The sequence below is a fragment of the Delphinapterus leucas genome, unplaced genomic scaffold, assembly GCF_059928025.1.
Source record: "Delphinapterus leucas isolate spDelLeu-1000000601 "Yukka" unplaced genomic scaffold, BTC_Dleu_Yukka2 spDelLeu_asBTCV2_sq25, whole genome shotgun sequence".
Taxonomy (NCBI): domain Eukaryota; kingdom Metazoa; phylum Chordata; class Mammalia; order Artiodactyla; family Monodontidae; genus Delphinapterus; species Delphinapterus leucas.
This window is the reverse complement of record NW_028322234.1, coordinates 721,038-737,318: the sequence shown is the minus strand read 5'-3', so window position 1 is coordinate 737,318 and position 16,281 is coordinate 721,038. Positions and strand designations below refer to the sequence as shown.

Below are 16,281 nucleotides of genomic sequence, written 5' to 3'. Positions count from 1 at the left end.
ACAAGCTTCCTCCTCTATGGAAATAGTACACATTTCAGAAGACAGGAAGTTAGTTGTGGTCGTAAGAGCCAGTCTTTACCAGGAATGTGAGTGACCAAGTTCAGTTAAAGTCACAGCTCCAGACAAAAAGCCTAAACAGCGAGGGCAAGACTGGTAGCAATTGTGGAGGGCCCTGCCATTCGCTTAGTGGCTTTCATGCCCTGCCGTACGTCCCAGAGGGTGTCCTGGAGAAGGGAATCTCAGGGAGGAAGCGAATAGGTCAGAGCGGCACTGGGCAGCATGCTCTGTTGGACTGCCTTCTTGCCTTGGTCTCAGGAAAGCTCCAATCCTGGGCTTCCCTCTCCCTTGGACACTTTAGGGTCCTTGTGGGGGATGGGATCACTCCCCTCACCAAGTCTGGGGGTTTCCATGGGAGTTGGCAGGGCAAGGGAAGGAGGGAAGGTTGGGTTGGACTTCGAAAGCCAAGTTGTCTGGCAGAAGTCGTCGGGGTGTTGGTTTAAACCTTGGAATATCACTTGGCTGGGGTGTTGGAAATCCAAGGAGCTCTTCTTCTCTGGTGTTCCAGTATCTCTTTCAGAATCCTCTATGACCAATGATGCTGATTGGTTACAGAAAAGGAAAAAAATTCAAGGAGTGGGCTAGAACAATGAGAAGAAATTTCTTCTATGAGAAGAAATTTTCATCATAGTGTTTGGTTTGTGTTTACTTCCTATGGAAGCTTCTATTGAGGTTATCAACAATTCTGGGGGAAACGATTATGGACAGAATGATCATTACAATGATCACTACACTTCTTTTTTTTTTAAGTAACAAATTGCTTCTATTGCTGAGAAAATCTCAAACATTCTGAATTGAATTCTTAAAATGTATGCCAGTGTGCTCTCAGAGAAATATAGTGTGAGCCACTTATGTAATTAAAAAAAAAATTTAGTAGCCACATTGAAAAATATATAAAGGCACAGTTGAAGTTCATTTTAATAATATGTTTTACATAACTCAATATACCCAAAATACAGCATTTCAATATACAATCAATATATACATTTCATTAATGCAGTGTTGGAAATAACACACGTGCCCAGCACATGCACCACAATACAACAGTGCCTAACAGGATGTAAAGTTAGGGTGAAATGTAGTCCGACCAAAACTGTACATTCCTTCAGTTTTTATATTAAAATTAAAAATTCACTGCAGTGATGCGTTTCTTAGGACACCTTTGGATCTTCTGTGAAAATAAATCGATTCTGAGCAGCCACATTTTGGTCAGTGATCAACAGTATACAATGAACACTCTGCATTAGGATTTGTGGAATTGGGTAAAACTACCAGAGAACTGCTTGAGAACCTAGCATACAAATCAAGAACACTCATGAAACTGCCCAGGCCATTAAGGGTATGCATCTCCAAAAAGCCACCAAGTATCACTTTACAGAAGCAATGTGTGCCATTCCGCCGTTACAATGGTAGAGTTGGTAGGTGGTCCCAGGCCAAACAGTGGTGCTGGACACAGGGTTGGTGGCACAAAAAAAGTGCTGAATTTTTACTGGACAATGCTCAAAAATGCAGAGAGTAATGCTGAACTTAAGGGCTTAGATGATGATCCTCTGGTCACTGAGCACATCCAGGTGAACAAAGCCCCCAAGATGTGGCACAGGACTTACAGAGCTCACAGTCAGATCAACCCATACATGAGCTCTCCCTGCCACGTTGAGATGATCCTCACTGAAAAAGAACAGATTGTTCCTAAACCAGAGAGGAGGTTGCACAGAAGAAAAAGATATCCCAGAAGAAACTGCAGAAACAAAAACTTACAGCCCAGGAATAAATTCCACAAAAAATAAATGCAAATAAAAATTAAAAAAAAAAATTCAGTCCTTCAGTCATACTAGCCACATTTCAAGCACTCAATAGCCACCTGCAGCTAGTGGCTACCATATTAGATAGTACAGGTCTACACTAAGACCCGTAATCCATTTTCTTGTTCGCAAGTTTAATGCTGCCGTCATCACTGTCATCACCACCATCACAAGGGCTTACTGAGCATGTAAGTGCCAGGCATTGTGCCAGGTTCCTTTGTGAGGGATGACATTCTCTGGGATTAGACTCACTGGATTTGCACACTGGCTCTTCCATGTACTGTCTGTGTTACCTGGAGCAAGCAACCTCAACTTCTTCGCCTGTAAGATGGGGACAGTAATGGCAGCGCATTCTGAGGGCTGTTGCGAGGAAGACAAGGCCATGCTGGGCCGGGAGTCAGCTCCTGATAAATGATAAGGAGCTCTGACTCATTTTCTTGCTTGAGGGGACCTACCACGGCTGAGATAATGTTTAGGCCCTATCTCAATGCAGGGACGCATCTCTTCCTCATGAGGGTCTTACCTCTCCCTGGAAGCGTATGTCCCGAAGCACCAGAAGCAGCCACCACAACTGACTTCTCAAAGTCAGTGGCCTGAGTGTAGGTGGACAAAGGACACAAACCACAATTTGACAGGTGGTTGTCTGTGTCCTTCCCAGCTCTTATTTGATCTCAACTTTTCTGTCCTAAATTCATTAGTCTGGGGCTGAAATCTAAAAGTGCCTAGTGTGGGAAAGTGGCTTTCATTCAGATTTTAGTCCTCTGAGATGTTTTTTTGAAAGGTGACGCTGTGGTACAGCAGAAAGGAAGTGAGGAGGCCTGGACAGGCAGGTTACTTTGGCCCTCTGAGCCTCAGTTTCCTCATTTGTGAATTGAGGTTAATGACATGTACCTGGCAGTGTTGCTTTGAGGTTAAATGTGAAAGTGTATTTGAGAAAGCCTCTAACACACTCTGTCGTCCATGTTCAATAATCAATAACTGATGATGAATCTATGTATTAGATGATTTATGTTGGGATGCTTTTATTTTTAAATATATATTTGTTTATTTATTTATTTAGCTGCATCAGGTCTTAGTTGTGGCACGTGGGATCTTCGTTGCAGCATGGGGGATCTTTCATTGTGGCACGTGGGCTCCAGAACGCGAGGGCTCATAGTTGCAGCACGCAGGCTCTCTAGTTGTGGCGCACGGGTTCTAGAGTGCGAGGGCTTGGTTGTCCTGCGGCATGTGGGATCTTAGTTCCCTGCCCAGGGATCGAACCCATGTCCCCTGCATTGGAAGGTGGGATTCTTCACCACTGGACCACCAGGGAAGTCCCGGGATGCTTTCTTTTGAAACTGAAGTATAGTTGACTTACAATATTATATTAATTTCAGGTGTACAACATAGTAATTTGATATTTTTGTAGATTATACACCATACAATGTTATTATAAAATATTGACTATATTCCTTGTGCTGTACAACACAGCCCTGTAACTTATTTTAAATTATTTTATAATTGGCAGTTTGTACCTCTTAATCCTCTTCACCTATTTTGCCCCTCCCCCTTCCCCTCTGGTAACCACTAGTTTGTTCTCTGTATCTGTGAGTCTGTTTCTATTTTGTTATATGTTTGTTTGTTTTGTTTCTTAGAGTCCACAAATAAGCAAAAACATATTTGTCTTTCTCTGTCTGACTTATTTCACTTAGTATAATACACTCCAGGCCCATCCATGTTGCTGCGAATGGCAAGATTTTACTCTTTTATATGGCTGAGTAATATTCCATTGTATATATACCCTACCACATCTTCTTTATCCATTCACCAGCTGTCGATGGGCATGTAGGTTGCTATGTGGGATGCTTTTGAAATCTCTGCTGTGGTGACCTCAAATCCCTTGTGCATAAAGCCCAGACCCTCCCATAACTGATAACCTGCTCACTTTGACCTTGACTTGGGTAAAATTTTTCATAAACTTTATGATTATCACAAGATGTATATTAGCTTAAGCATGGTAAAAAACAATGAGGAAGATGAAATCCTCCCTTAGTGTTTTCTAATAGGATTATTAGCCACTCCTTAAGTAAAATAATTATTTACCTGTGGTACAGCAGAAAGAAAATAGGGTTTGGAAGTCAGAAAGACCTGGGTTTGAATCTGGCTCCACCCACTGACTAGAGCACAACCTTGGGCAAGTTACTTAACCCCTCTGAGCCTGAGTTTCTCATATCTAAAACTGGGATGATAACCATCTCAGTGTTGTTATGAGGCTCTCAGGACATTTTAATAGTTTTTTGTCCCCTACAGATATTCTCAAGCTTGTCTTTTATTCTTTTAAACATATTTGTGTTGGGACTTCCCTGGTGGCACAGTGGTTAAGAATCTGCCTGCCAATGCAGGGGACACGGGTCCGATCCCTGGTCCGGGAAGATCCCACATGCCGTGGAACAACTAAGCCCATGCACCGCAACTACTGAGCACATGAGCCACAACTAGACAGCCCACGTGCTGCAACTACTAGACAGCCCACATGCTCTGGAGCCCGCACACCACAATGAAAGATCCTGCGTGCCGCTACAAAGATCCCGTGTGCCGCAGCTAAGACCCAATGCAGCCAAAAAAAAAAAAAAAAACCACACAAAAACAAACAACAAAAACAACAAAAACCCCAAAAGACACAGGAAATCCCACTAGAAAACAAAGCACAATTTAAGCATCCCAAAAAAAAAATGCACAGCATAAAACATATCAAGTAGATAATCCCTGACACTTAGGATGGTTCAACTTATGATTTTTCAACTTTATGATGGTGTGAAAGTGATACACATTCAGTAGAAACTGTACTTCAGGTTTTGAATTTTGATCTTCTGGTTTTCACATTCAGTACAGTGTTCAATAAGTTACATGAGCTATTCAACACTTCATTATAAGATAGGCCTTGTGTTAGCTGATTGTAGGCTAATGTACGTGTTCTGAGCACATTTAAGGTAGGCTAGGCTAAGCTATTATGTTCAGTAGGTTAGGTGTTTTAAATGCATCTTCAACTTAAGATATTTTCAACTTGTGATGGGTTTATCAGAACATAACTCCATTGTAAGTCAAAGATCTGTGTACATAACATGTGAATTCATACTCCAGTGCAGGGGGTGGGGAGGAGTGGGGAGGAGAGAGAGAAGGAGAAGTTGATCATTGGTTACCATTGGAGATAACCAGAGAAGGCACTGAATCTTTAAAAAATTGGCAAGTAAAGGAAAATATTTAAGCATTTATTCTGTGTGTCTTGTATGATCAGTCTTACGTAGTAATCAAATAATGCTAATTGATGAGGGAGAGGTGATCTTTACAAAGAATGACAGAAAATCATTTTGCAACTCTTCATGAAGTAGTTCATTAAGGTAAATTCATCAGTGGAGGAAACCGTTGGACAAAAGTTTGTTATGGAACTTTTCTTTTTTAAAAAAAAAACTGGGCTTCCCTGGTGGCGCAGTGGTTGAGAATCTGCCTGCCAATGCAGGGGACACGGGTTCGATCCCTGGTCCGGGTAGATTCCACATGCCGCAGAGCAACTAAGCCCGTTCGCCACAACTACGGAGCCTGCGCTCTAGAGCCCGCGAGCCACAACTACTGAAGCCCACGCGCCTAGAGCCCGTGCTCCGCAACAAGAGAAGCCACAGCAATGAGAAGACTGCGCACCGCAACAGAGAGTAGCCCACTCACCGCAACTTAGAGAAAGCCCGTGTGCAGCAGTGAAGACCCAACTCAGCCAAAAATAAATAAATAAAATAATTTTTTTAAAAAAAGAAATAAATCTAACAAGCAAAAATTACATAACTTCATTGTAAATATTAAGAAAACCTAAATCAGTGGAGAGATAAACTATGTTAATGACTCAAATAATACCATGTTAACAACTCAGCAGGATAATGAATTAGGTTCTTCCCAAACTCATCTATAAATTCAGTGCAATTCCAGGCAAATTTCCAAAAGGGCTTTTCACAGAACTTGATAAGCTAATTCTAAAATTTACATGGTAAAAAAAAGGCAAAGAATATTCAAGGCACTCCTGAGAAAGTACAGAGTGGGGAGTTTGCTTACCAGATATCAAGATTTATTATAAGCCATGGTATTACAGTGTAGTATTGGCACAGGGATAGACAAACAGACTGATGGAACCAAAGAGAAAACCCAGAAACAGACTCATAAATGGAAATATGATATATGACAGAAAGGGCACTGCAGTTCAATGAAGAAAGAAAATTCAGTAAAAAGTATTGGAACAACTGGTTTTCATATGGAATAAATGAAAGTGGATCTGTATCTCACATACTATATAAAAAATAAATGACAGATAGCTTAAAGATTTAAAGTGAAAGGCAAAACTTTAAAAGCCAATATGGAGAAATATCTTTAAGATCCTAGGGTAGGAAATAATTCACTAAACAAGATACAAAAAGTAAAAACTGCAAATGAAAAGTTTGATAACTTTGGCTCTATTAAAATTAGAAATATCTAATTCATCAAAGATTCCATATGTGTTCTTCTTCGTTTTATTCCTTTTCTCCTTCTTACCACTTCCTTTCCCTCTTCTTCCCTTCCTAAAACATTCAGTACTAAAAAGTTAGGTGAGGACAAGTCAGATAGTTTATCACATTGGAGGGTGAAGGGAGAACAATCGTGGCACAGAGGGGACATCAGAGTCCAAGCAGCATGGAGGCATCTGCACAGGAGATGTATCAGAGCCTGAACAGCGTAAGCAGGGGAACTGTACAGGGGCAGAAGCCTGGAATGGGCAAGCACAAGGCAAGTTAGAGTACAAGGCAAGTGGGGACGGCATCCAGACAGGGGGATGGCAAGGCAAGTGGGGAAGGCATCCAGACAGGGGGTGCATCCTTTCAAATATACATATGAAAATATATGATGTCTGTGATTTGTTTCAAAATAATACAGGAAGTGAAGGATGTGTGTGGAAGAGGCAGAATCAGCCAAGGGTTACAGTTTGGTAAGTCTGGATGACGGGTACACTGGGCTGTATTAGTCTATGTTTTCCTATGTCCAAAATTCTCCATAATAAGCATTTTTTCAGTGTAAACACACATACACCATAATGAAAATGAAAACATAAGCTACAAACCGGTATAAGAATTGTGCTATGTGTATAACTGATGTAGGATTAGAATCCATAATATATAAAGAAAAAAAATCCCTCTATGTCAACAATAGACAAATAATCTGCTTCTCGGAAAAGGAAATATAAAGGCCAAAAAACCTGAAAAAATTCCTAACTTCATAGTAATCAGAAAAATGCAAATCAAAAGTACAATTAGATACTAGTTTATCTTCATCAGATTGACACAAATTAAAAGCCAATGATACGCTGTGTTGTTAAGTCTCATGCACTGCTTGTAGGAGTGTAAATTCATCAACTGTGTTTTGGCATCATTTAGCCAAGTATAAACTCTTACACGTGTGCACCAGGTCATGGGAGTAAGAAGACTTAAGGTAAACTTGCTTGTAATTTAGAAAACAAAAGCAAAAACTGGAAACAAGCCAAACGTCCAATGGAGCAATGGATTAGTAAACTGTGATACACAACGAAATGCCATAAGCAGTGCAAATGTACTGCATACATCAACATGAATGAATCCTGCAAACATAAGGTTGAGTGAAAAAGGCAAATCACAGAAGAATACAAAAAATATAACACCTTTTTATAAAGTTCAAAAACAAGCAAAACTAAACAATGTATTCTTCAACAACACACATACATACATATATGGTAACATATAAAGGAAAGCAAGGAATGATAAAAATTCAGGGCAGGTTTATCGTGGAGGGTGAGGATGGAGAGGAGGGAGAGGCTTCAAAGATATTCTTAGAGTTCCATTTCTTAAGACTGGATGTTGGGCACATGAGGGCTCATTTTATTATTTTTATATACATATAACAATACACACTTATACACATATACACATTTATACATATATAAATATATATATATACATGTATACATACATATGATTTGTATTGACAAAATATAAAATCTCCTAATAAAAATTTTTAATCAAAACAGAAAGAAGACTACTGACATGTGTAGTAGTTATGAGCAATGAAGATGTTTTTGTCAGTGCTCCATGAGAGCCAGGGCAAACACACATGCGGTTATGCCTGTGGTCTCAGCATCCTCACATGCACCCGCTTTTCACTCTCAGAAGTTCTGCAGATGGGATATACTAGCAAGAGGACCCTGTGCTCTTGGTGATGGCTGCTGTCACCATTGCTTATCCCAAGATACACAGAAATGCTAAGGAGAAACAAACGTGGTCTGTGGAATCAGGTAGGTAAAACCTTCCAATTAAATAGTCACTTCTACTTATTTGGAAAGCCTCCCTCAAACTTACTTTCATCATCTGTAAAATGGGCATAAACGTTACCTTGTTAGGTTGACATGAGAATTAAATGAGATTATCTATGCTCAGGATGCAAGGAATGGAAATCTCCTTTTTCAAATTACATTAGAAGAGCTCCAGCATTTGGTGGGAATCTGCTATTACCCTGGGAGGAGGGGAGCCCCACCCTGTTTCTACATCATCCTAAGACTGTCCCAGGCTTACACAGTTATGAGCAATGAGATTTAAACAGACCTAAGAGAAAAATAAATACGATACTATAGTATGTCAGATAGTGAAAATGATAAGAAAAAGCAGGAAAGATGGATAGGAAGTTGGGAGGATTATGGGAGAAGTGGTGGTAAACTGTATCTTCAAATTATGATGTGTTCTATGTAAGATAAGCTTAGATAGGTCACTATCAGTCAATTTTTTTATTCCTTAAAGGGAATAAAGATATTTGAATTATTTGAATTCAAAATCAATTGAATTCAAATATTTGAAGAGTGAATATTAAAACACAGATTAATTGTAAACAAAATAAGCCTTTATTCACCTTCTCTCCAGATGGACAGGAAATACTTACATAAAGATGATCAAGAAAATCTGCACTTTGACCTGAACCAAGTATCTTGCATGGTAGTTGGAGTGCCAAATGTGCCAGTTGGCTGAACTGTCCAGCTAAATTTATTTTTTAAAAAAGGAGAACACATCTTTGGAAACATTGTTCTCATCAAACATTAAAATACTAAAATGTTTTTTAAAAAAGAGAGAGAGAGACCTAAGAGACATATCCACCAAATGTAAAGTGTGGATTTTAGGTGGATCCTGATTTGAACCAATCAACTATAAAAATATACTCTTGAGAAAATGAGGAAAACATGAATAAGGACTGGGTATTAAAAGATGCCAAAGTGTGATAATGGTATTGTGACTGGATTAAAAAAATTCTTATCCTTTAGACATGAAGCCTAAAATGTATGGATAAATGTTATAACAGCTACAATTTGCTTTAAAATAACCCAGTGGTGGGAGAGGAGGGGAGGGATAAAGATGGAACAAGAGCAGTCCTGAGATGTGCACTGTAGCTGACTGGTAGGTACAAGGGTGCATTGTTCTCTTTTCGCTACTCTTATTCTGTGTGAAATTTTCCATGGGAGAAGGGAAAGATGGGAGAGGAGGATGGAGGGAGGGAAGCAGGAAGGAAGGAAGATCCTTGGAACAATGCCTCGTATCTCTCAGAGCAAGGGTCCAGCTCTGAGAGTGGTTTCTGCTGCCCTCCTGCAGGAGATAACATCACTGGCCAACGAGAACTTCAGAGGAGGGTGGTTTCACACACTATGCCAATTTCACCATTCTGTTGGGGCCAAAACCTACCCAAAGGGCTGCTGTATCAGAATGCAGGGTCTGAGCAGGCCCAGGCATCCATCCCTCGTGGGTTTCACAACCCTGGCCTTTCTCAGTCCCAGGAAACCATGCGCCAGAAGTGGGGCCACTTTCCTTTTTAAACCTCCTGAAAGATCAAACCAGTTCTGATCTTGGGTAGCCTCGACCTGCAGCGGCTTGAAGCAGGATTTTGGTTCCCTGGCCAGACCACCAGGGCCAGTGGCCAGAGACAAGGCCCTGGCCCGGCAGCTTTGTAGAAATGAATTCCCACAAAGAGGTGGAAAGTAGTGAAACAAGTAAAGTGTTTATTAGGAGGAAAAATGGTACGTGTGGATAGACACACATGCAGGCTCAGAGAAACAGTCGCACCCTCGTGGTAGTTTGAATCACTATTTATATGGGGGCATTTCTTCTGGGTTTCCTCTGGCCAATCACCTTGCTTTGCCTGGTTCTGAGTCCACATTTGGTTTATCTCAGGGTCCTCCCCTGTGTGCGTGCGCATCCCTTAGCCAAGATGGATTCTAGCGAAGAGGGCTATGGGTAGGTTGACATCACCTACTATGGGGTGGCGCCCCCTCCCTTTTGGCCCCCTGAGGAGCCTTTCTGTACGTGTGTAGTCAGGGAGGTCTCCTTAACCTCGAGAATGAGAAATATGTGGTCTCTCTATCTTTTTTCTGGGCAGGGCTCAGCTCCTCTTTCACTCCTGCTATTATCTTCATCTTGCAGTATCTGTCCACAGGGGACAAACTCCAGCTGCTCAGCTTGGGGCCCATCTATCTCCTGCCTCAGTTCCTCTTGAAAAACACCAAACATTTTCATTCCACTCCTTCTGGCACAGCCTGACATCCCTTGAGAAGGAGTTTGGAGCTAAGAACAAGAGCCTGGCCGCCTCACACCCAACCCCAGGCCTCTGCCTCCTCCTGGGAAGGGGAAAGACATGGTGTGGACTCTGGGTGGGGATAATTTTTCCTGATAATTCCTGTTCCTCCCTTATTCTACTTCCGCCAACCAATACAGACAAGGAGACATCTCACTATAGACGTGCCAGGATAAAAGTTAAGTGCCCTTGGGTCCCTGTGTTATAAGTAAAGGGAAACTTTCAGGGAGACTCCAGGTGCTGAATGGGGGCTGTTCATTCCCCCTCCCAACAAGAGCTCCTCACTCAGCCACTGGCTTTTACTGCCCCCTTGTGGTCATTTGCTTCCTATAGACAATCCTGCATTACAGATTTCCCACCCACAAAGCCAAGTCGGTTGGTCCCCTGCAAACCTTGCGTTGGGGCAGTCTTCCTTAAAGGTCAGACATTTCGCTCAGTAGTGAGAAAACTTTCTTCCAAAGAAAGTAAGTACATGAGTATTTTGCAGACAATTTCTTTGCTTCTTTTTTTGGGGGGACCATGCCCTGCAGCTTCTGGGATCTTTGTTACCTGACCAGGGATCGAACGTGGGCCCACGGCAATGAAGGCGCCGAGTCTTAACCACTGGACCGCCAGGGAATTCCCTCTTTGCTTTTTAAAAACGTTAACGGTTGAAATTTTTTTTTTTTTTTTTTTTTTTGGTGATACGCGGGCCTCTCACTGCTGTGGCCTCTCCCGCTGCGGAGCACAGGCTCCAGACGCGCAGGCTCAGCGGCCATGGCTCAAGGGCCCAGCCGCTCCGCGGCATGTGGGATCCTCCCGGACCAGGGCACGAACCCGCGTCCCCTGCACCGGCAGGCGGACTCTCAACCACTGTGCCACCAGAGAAGCCCAACAGTTGAAATTTTTTAAAACAAAAATTTGGGGAGAAAGAAACCTCATGAGGTGGCTATAGGGAAAGGGGATCAGGAAAATGTTCCCTGCCTCCATATGGGTGAAGGAAGCTCTGTAATTCCTGTAAAAAAATGATGCCCCTCTGGACACTTGTGCTTGTTCCTGGCAGGATCGTGGCTGGATCTAACTTAAACTGAGTCCCCCTAAAATCAAGTTTCCCTGTCAAGTTTATGATTAACCTCTCTATCCAAAACAGTATTCCCTTTCTTGTCCTGCCCCTGTTCCTCTCAGGACTGAAGAGTATCAAAGAAAAGGGGAGACTGAAACTGAGCAGGACCCAGCAGGACCCTCCCAGGTACAAAAGGCCCTCTGTGTCCCCCGTTTCTTGTTTGTAGAAAAAGGCTTTAGTCCCCTACGCCTTCCCTGAGTTCCAAAGAGCAGACTCAAACAGTTACTAATTAGGGAAGTGAGGGAATGCAGAAACAAAGGAAAAGCAGTCAAGAAACAATAGTTCAGTGATAAAGCAGAGTCCTAGCTTCTTCTCAAGGGATATACATAACAATCTGACACACACCTTTGAGCTGTTCTGTAGAAACTAAGACCCCTCCCCCAAGTGGAGGATAGTGACTACTTGCTGACCACCAGCACTAGACCCCAGACTGGTCGGAACCAGAAGGTTGATGATTAACATTCCAGAAACATCACCCTATTACCTCATCACCAACCAATCAGAAGAAAGTCATACACCCTATAGCCCTCACCCCAAATGTTGCCTTTAAAAACCCTTCCCTGAAAGCCATTGGGGAGTTTGGGTCTTTTCAGCACAAGCTGCCCCTTCTCCCTGCTTGGTGTCCTACAAATAAATGCTGAACTTTCCTTCACTACAGGCGGGTGTTGGTGATTGTCTTTGGTGAATGTCAGGTTAAAACAGGAGGGAAGGAGGCAGGACACAACCTTTAAAAGAATGACATTGCCAGAGGACATGACATAAACTGATTAGAACCAAATAGGTCCAAGATGGCGGACAAGTCAACTTCCACTAGACTTTAAGCCTCAGGATAGGCTCATTGTAACACATCGGCAAGCTAAATGACACACCCACAGGCAACATGACAGTTCCAAGGCCAACCATAAAGGTCAAAAAGTAGGCAGTGGGGACATCCCTGGTGGCACAGTGATTAAGAATCCACCTGCCAATGCAGGGGACACGGGTTTGAGCCCTGGTCCGGGAAGATCCCACATGCCGTCCGTGCACCACAACTACTGAGCCTACGCTCTAGAGCCTGCGAATCACAACTACTGAAGCCCGCGTGCCTAGGGCCCGTGCTCTGCAAAGAGAGAAGCCACCGCAATGAGAAGCCCATGCACTGCAACGAAGACCCAACGCAGCCAAAAATAAATTAATTAAAAAAAAAAAAAAGTAGGCAATGGCCTCATTTCTGGAAATCCCCACCTCTTCCCCAAAATAACTGGAATACTCCTCCCACTCATTAGCATATGAAATTACCCACCCTTATAAAAACTGACAACCCCATACCCTGGGGCCACTCTCACCTTCTGAGACGGCCCACACTCTGTCTGTGGAGTGTGTTTCTCTCTAAATAAATTCACTTCTTACCCATCACTTTGTCTCTCACTGAATTCTTTCTGACAAGACATAGAGAACCTGAGCTTCATTAAGTCCTGAGACCAGGTGTGTGATCTCAGTTAAAAGACCGTGGGTTCAAGTCCCAATCTGAGTTACATGGTTTCAGTTTTAGACCCCAGGGTGAGGACACAGACAAATGATTTGATGAAACCTGTTTATGGCTTGCTGCTTGCTGTCCTGTGTGGGCTGGCTCTCAGAACATCAAAGAGCAGGACTATCCCCGACCATTCCATACGTCTTACACCTGAGCAGAAAGTGCCAGAGCATTGCGAAGTATTCCAATTTACACCCAGAGGCCCTCAACTAGAAACACATCCAACTTCTTCATAACCGTAAGTTTAAGTGTCTGATAGTTGGGTTCTTTTTATTTTTATTTTATTTTATTTTTTTTGTTTCAAACTAGTTTATTTAGGGGTTCCATTTTCACTCCTCAATAGATTTTAGGTATTTCTCACATGCTTTTTCACTCATTAGTTCATCTAGTTCTGAAGGGTTACTGAGTGTCATCTTCATCAGCCAACCATCTTCATAACAAGATTTGTTGACAAGTCCTGGATTTTCTGCTAGAGCTGCATTAATTTGTTACTTCTCCTGATAGAGGAGAATAGAGTTCACTAGCAGCTTTCACACTTTCCAAAGCACCAAATTCCTCATTTGTTCAATTTTGTCCCAACTTCAGGCAGACTACAGTAAACAACATCTCCCAAAGCTTCCTGTGCAAAACTGCTGATTCCCACTGTTCCAGCACCGTTTTCTGTTGTTACCCATTCATGTTTGTCTGTGAATTTACGACCCGACAGCAGAACGGGACCGGTGCGCAGCGCCCGGAGGGCGCCCGCCCGCAGTCCCCAGGGTCGCGGCGGGCAGGGCGCGTTGGGCACAGAGATGGCGCGCAGGCTGCAGACCGCGGCCCACACGCTCCGCGCCACTCGCAGCGCCACGTTCGCAGGGGTGCAGAAGGTCTCCGCACAGCATCTACAGCACCCCCGGCTGGAAGGGGCGGGGCGGGGGCGGCCCCCAGCTGGGTTCTTTTTAAGTTGTAATGCAAGTGCCTGACTTAAGCTCTTGATTGCATCCACTCCAAAGACTGCCATGTGAACAAACATATTGCCATCCACACAATTAGATAAAGATCTAGGCTGACCCCATTAAGTTCCTCTGTTTTAAAGATCTTTGGTTTGGCCATTTGCTTTTCTCTCCCTGAGTTTTAATTCCTGCTCTTATGTTTTACATTCACTACTAGGCCCCCACCTTCAACCCCAATAAAAGCAGAACAAGCCCATTCTCTCTCTCTTTCTCTCTCTCTCCCCCAACGACCTCCTGTGGCCTCAGGCATGCTGTGTACCCTCCAGAACTTGTAAGTAATAAACTTGGTTTACTTGTTTCATAGCTTCTTGATGGTTATTGCTGAGGGCGTCTTGCACTCATAATAAGAACCACAAGGGCTGGTCCAGCCACATTAAGGATAGGAAGCAGAGATCTGCACAAAACAATAGCTTTGCCCAAAGGTGACTTCTCTCTAAGCTTGATATTCACTATGAACACTGTGTGCGTGTAAGCAGTGCTTATCCATGACTTGGAGGAAAGCTTGCCTTTCTGACTCTTGCTGCCACAGCAATCTTGGAGAGACCAAGCTAGAGAGACTGGAGTCTCAGGAGGGAGCCCAGTAAAGTGGAAACACTCGGGCTGGGCAGCTGGAGAGTCCCAGATCATAACTCCATGTCCTTGGGAAACCAATTTAACCTCAGAAGGCTCTTTCATCATCTCTAAACGAGACAGGACACCAGCACCCACCTCAAGGAGTGCTGGGGTGATACACGTGAGGATGGTTGAGATCTGCTCACACCACTGCTTAGACATGCAGAGAAAATGTGGTCAAGTACATCTTCTACACAAGTCATGGGGGTTGGGGTGCCAAGACTATAGTTTGGCATCTCAATCTCCTCTGGTCCAAACCTTCTCTTCCAAGTTCCTTTCCAAGTACAACTTTGGGTTTTTTTGTTTGTTCGTTCGTTTGTTTTCCAAGTGCAACTTTGAATCAGGAATTATTTAACAGTCTCTTTTGAGCAACAGTCTGTTTCAAATGAATTTTCTGTCACTTGGATGGAAACGATACTGTATCCCATCCTTGTGCACCTCTCCAAAATGGCACCTGGGTACACATGAATGTGGGAGAAGGGCCAGGGATCCACTGGAGGTCCCCGGGTCCATGCTGACTCCTGCAGTAAAGAGTCAATCTGGTTTGGTCTGGCCGTGAACAAGTGACCACTATAGGGTGACTGGTCCCATCTGATCTTTGGGCCACTACTGAAGTCTCTGTGTCCAGTCATTTGCCTGTGACAATGAAGGCCATGCGCCTTGCAGCCCTTCTGTCCTCACCCCAGACCTTTGCTGACCCACTTTGCTGACTATCAGGCTCCCCTATAGTGGTTTCACCCTGAAAATGAATTAAACAGAACATATGCCTCTTAAGTCCCTTGCCTCTCTCTGCCCCTCTTCGTCCCTCATTCTGTGGGGGCAGGAGGAAAGGACATCCTGGACCTCCCTGGTTATAGGCCCTTCTGCCCAGGAGTCTTAGTGGAATCTCTGTGCACCATGGAAGAACCTCTATGATCTGGCCCACTGTTTTCTAAACTGAGACTGTTCACTAAGTATTCCCAGCCCTCTGCCTTCCAGGACCACACTTCCTGCCCTCTGTGCTGAGTAGGCCATGTGACTATTCTGGCAGCAGCAAGACCGAACATGTGTCACTTCCCCTCACAACTCAGAACCACCCACCAGCCCATAATGGATGCCAAGTGTGAGTGAGAAACCTTTGTTACAAGCCACTAAGTCATTGGGATTGTTATTATAGCATAGCCTAGATGATCCTGACTGATACACTTATATAGCTCCTAAAAGAAGTTTTTAAAAACGGTGTGTACCCTCTTGCACATTTTTAAGATGACATCTAAAAATTTCACTAAACATTTAAATGGTTGCAAGGGATATAATTTCCATCTATTGTAAATACTAATATTTTAAATAAAAACTGTTACATCAGCCTTCTAAAATATCCAATGGAATCTAAATATTGAAACACTTTCTTACCCACTATCATCAGTTGTTTAAATCCATGAACAAGCTCTTCTTCAGCATTTGGAAATTTTACATTTTTTCCTTCTTCTCCTTGAATTCATGTTTCCATTCCACATCCTCTGTATATCTTCACCATAAGGCAATATATTTTTAGGCTTTAAAGTCTTTTATCCACCACCTTATCAAACTTAG

At 43.1% G+C, this 16,281-nt stretch overlaps 1 non-coding gene and 1 pseudogene across 2 annotated transcripts in view; one reads left to right on the top strand and one right to left on the bottom strand.

Annotated features, from left to right (window-relative positions):
- Positions 1 to 16,281, bottom strand: part of LOC149743995 (glycine cleavage system H protein, mitochondrial pseudogene) — a 57,152-nt pseudogene that overhangs the window by 12,812 nt on the left and 28,059 nt on the right. Inside the window, exon 3 of the transcript XR_016391453.1 lies at positions 1 to 16,281. This exon is cut by the window's left edge and continues 12,812 nt beyond it. The product of XR_016391453.1 is annotated as a glycine cleavage system H protein, mitochondrial pseudogene (transcript).
- LOC115802281 (small nucleolar RNA SNORD58) lies at positions 1,192 to 1,256 on the top strand. Its single transcript, XR_004022710.1, has one exon. It is a non-coding gene; the product is annotated as a small nucleolar RNA SNORD58 (small nucleolar RNA).